Below are 4334 nucleotides of genomic sequence, written 5' to 3'. Positions count from 1 at the left end.
GCGTAGCCTGATAATACACTTTGAAGTTAATCCTTACATTAATCCTAAATAATATTACGATTCAGAACACTTGCACACTAGCCACAAAATACAAGGAAGATCCAGTTTCATAACTGTGTATCCATGCTGTCTCGAGTCGTGAAAGCGCTAACTGTCCGACCAGTCCATTGTATACGTAAACAGATACATTAACATTACCACGTCAAAATAAGCCCAAAGAGCACTCACTCTGTCTTTTTTAATTATAAATATTGCAAAATTTCACAGACAATGGCAGCTGGCTTCATTAGTGGGAACATTCTATTTCTAAGAATGTAAAAGTGATTTCTCGTTACAGTCAATTCCATGGGCTTGCTAGGTGGCAGTTTCTTATTTTGGCTGTGTGTTTCAAACTCCATCGTACCGTATCACTTCACTCTCGTGATCTATGCAGTTTTGTTCGTGCGACACTGTTCCACCCGTTTAAGTTCCACTAGACGAAGTGTTAGAAATATCTTTAAATTGTGAAACGATTTTCTCTGATGTGTGTTATTACCTACGCTGGTAGAATTTTGACCGGAAAATTATTTGGATGTCAGATTCATTCGAAGTGCTTCAGGGTCAGTTATTGATTGCTGCTGATTATTCACAGTGAAAAGGTATATTACCTTAACCCGGTGGTTGGAGAATTACTATAGTGGAAGATATGACAGAGAATAGCATGGCCGGCGTCAGCTTGAACAGCAACCTGTGTAATCTGGTTGTCCGCCAGCTTTGTTAACCGATCCTATCCCAAATACCACCAACGTATCGTGTATCTGTACAAGCGTTGGTTTGTAACCATTTACTATTACCACTGCTTGCACCAGTTCCCTTTCTCATCTGTTCAGAGAGCAAAAGCTGTAGAGAGATCACTTTAATCTATGTCTAGCGTAGATACTTGTTCCATTGGCTTTAAGAGGAACATCATGGCGTGCTAAGCACGTAGAGTTTTTTCTGTTCCAAAATCGCCAGTATCCATTTCCGTTACCTGACATCGACTCGAACGTGTTTTCACGCAATGAGGTCTTATGGATCTCTCTGCAAGGGACAATGGGAAGATAAAACAGGCTGAAGGAATTAAGGTCCAAGTTTAGGAGAATCCCTAGATACTAAAAAGGATCAGCTTAATTTTCGGGCTGCAGGAAGGCCTGTACTCCAGGTTAAATTTTTTAAAACATCCTGGTTTTATTTGTGTTTACGCTGATGGACTTAATGGCACTGAGTTTACAGGTGCTCAGCTGTGTTCTGCAGATGCCCCTTCAAGATAACCGATAGAGATAGCGCACTGATTATAACACTGGAGCCGTATTCGGAAGGACGACGGTTCAAATCCGTGTCCGGTCATCTAGATTTAGGTTTCCCATAATTCACATAAATCGCTCCAGGCAGATGTCCGGATGATTTCTTTGAAGAGGGCACGGCCGTTTTCTTCCCCATCCTTGAAACATTTCGAGCTTACGCTCAGACTCTAATGACGTCGATGTCAACTGGACGATAAACGCTAGTCTTTCTCCCTTCCCTCAACATATGGTTTCCAGAGCAATTTTCAGTTTACTGTGCAGAAATGTTTGCATTCCAGAGCACCCTGGAACAGAGGAGACAACATGACGACAAAAATTTCGTCATTCTTCCGATTTCCAACGTGTTCTTCTTGTCAAGGACAAATGCACCCGACAGGCAGGATTTTCCGTGATCTGCAGGGTGCAATCGTTCTCCTGCAAAGGAAGGAACAGAAGATAATTTTGTGCTGGGTACCAGGAAACATGTGAATTCGGTTAAATGAGCTTCCTGGTGAGACTTCCAAGAAGACTTGCTCCCTCCAAACTGCTCCTTCTCTAGCCTCCAGCTAACAATCACCACGTGGGTGACAAGAAGTGCTGTTGGTAGCGTGCGAGGATAAAAATATGTGACTTCATAAGTATGCAACTCCTTTCTCGTAGTAGCAATCTCTTAATACGTAGACAACACTGTGTGTAGAACGTAGAATAAGATTGGCGAAAAAGAAACAGAATTAATCTTTTTACCTTCGTTTTACTATCTCAACTTAACGTTCCAGTTTAAATATGTTTGAAAGCTCAAGTACCGAGACAAACATAGACTGGCCAGTACTGCCTTGTCTGCTGTCACTACTACTGCCTGTCTGCTGCTTCGTTTTAAAGGACTACCGCTTTCAGCGTGTTATTTGTTTAAAACATGACGTGAATGATGGAGAATGGCTCTAAGGCAGTTATCTTTTGGCGATTAGGATGCATCTTCTAGGGGCGCCAAACTGGTCGCGACTTTTAATAAAAAGTACTCTACAGCCAGTGTGGATTATTTCTTTCAAAACAAAGATAGAATATCTGATCGTCTTCGATGCAATAATTTAGCAAATTCAGGAGTAGCAGCCAGATTTCGTACCGCTCATTCTAGATCATCCAGACGACTGATAATTGAATAATGAATTTTAAACAAGCGCCGGTAAGTGAACTGGCGCCAGAGATACAATGTCTTTGTCGTCACGACTCGCGATGGTAATTACAGAGATATAATTACCAAATAAGATTAAGCTCGTCGAAATTGATGCTACAGTGATGGACTCTGGAATTTGTGTGGCAGTTTGTTTTCACTTTAAATAAACAAGAAAGTTAGTGAAGCCATTTTAACTTCATTTTGAGTAGTTGCTTAGCGAACGCAACAAACAGTTCACTTCAAGACAATGTAAGCGAATACCGGCAAAGCTACAAACAAAAACGAAGTGCAAGTAATGTGATACCACCGCAGAGCAGTGGACTGTACTATCGACCAGTGCCATGTTTGAATAACGGCGACTCGAGCTACATAACCAGTAACAGTTTTAACTAGTAAACCTCCCGTTTGACCACCTGTCCCATGCGTCTACTATACTGATTTTGACCTTTAACTGTGTTTGTTGTTGACAGCCTGCATTAGAGGTCAGCACGGTTATCAGAATCTAACTGAACCTGAATTCTCAAACGGAAACTGGACAAAAATGCATGTTAAGCACGATGACATAACATGATCTGATGGTAGCACAAATATGCAACCAACACTTGACAACTGTATAGGCCCGTATCTCGTGGTCGTGCGGTAGCGTTCTCGCTTCCCACGCTCGGGTTCCCGGGTTCGATTCCCGGCGGGGCCAGGGATTTTCTCTGCCTCGTGATGGCTGGGTGTTGTGTGCTGTCCTTAGGTTAGTTAGGTTTAAGTAGTTCTAAGTTCTAGGGGGCTGATGACCATAGCTGTTAAGTCCCATAGTGCTCAGAGCCATTTGAACCATTTGAACAACTGTATAGGGCGGCTGGTTGGCAAAGATTAGTGTTTGTCTTACTGAACCGTTTACTCTGACTCTAAATATGGATAACACAATCTGAAATTATCTAAGACTGAATAGACCTTGATGGATTTATTCTTCACAGAAATTATACTACATTGGTGCAGCTAAGAACAAGTGGCACGATTGTGATCTTCAGATGATTCAAATGGCTCTGAGCACTATGGGACTTAATTTCTGAGGTCATCAGTCCCCTAGAACTTAGAACTACTTAAACCTAACTAACCTAAGGACGTCACACACATCCATTCCCGAGGCAGGATTCGAACCTGCGGCCGTAGCGGTCGCGCGGTTCCAGACCGTAGCGCCTAGAACCGCTCGGCCACCCCGTCCGGCGATTGTGACCTTGTTTGCACTAATAAGCCGGAGCAGCAATACAGTACCCCTTTTTTCAGTGTGTGGCGCTGTCTCAGATGACGGTCGTGGTTCAAGCGTCTGCAGAGCAGAGATATGCAGCCCGTGTAATTCCCTATCGTAGGCACAAACTATGCAAAGTCGTGGCTAGCAATCTATTAGACGAATCGCAATTACTCTCTAATGGAGCCCTGAAATGTCGACAGATTCCATCATGTGGCACTCCCGTTCGGCGGTCATATTATGGAATAATTTGACTGGCTTATGCTGCAGTGCGCAGAAGGAGATCAAACGTCAAAGCGGCAGATCTGTCACAAATGAAACTGCCACCGAGTTGTCTGAGATGACTAAAGTCTATACCGTTGGTACAGCTAAGCCCTCATCACAGGCTCCCCAGTCAGGACCTATGTTAGTGCAGAGTCATCTTCAGGACAAGTGTCCCGAGGACACCCCACTAAGAACAAAATTCAAGACCAGAATCATACCGAGCGAGGTGGCAGTGGTTAGCACACTGGACTCGCATTCGGGAGGACGACGGTTCAATCCCGTCTCCGGCCATCCTGATTTAGGTTTTCCGTGATTTCCCTAAATCGCTTCAGACAGATGCCGGGATGGTTCCTTTGAA

The sequence above is a fragment of the Schistocerca nitens genome, chromosome 5, assembly GCF_023898315.1.
Source record: "Schistocerca nitens isolate TAMUIC-IGC-003100 chromosome 5, iqSchNite1.1, whole genome shotgun sequence".
Taxonomy (NCBI): Eukaryota; Metazoa; Arthropoda; class Insecta; order Orthoptera; family Acrididae; genus Schistocerca; species Schistocerca nitens.
This window is presented reverse-complemented; position numbering follows the sequence as displayed.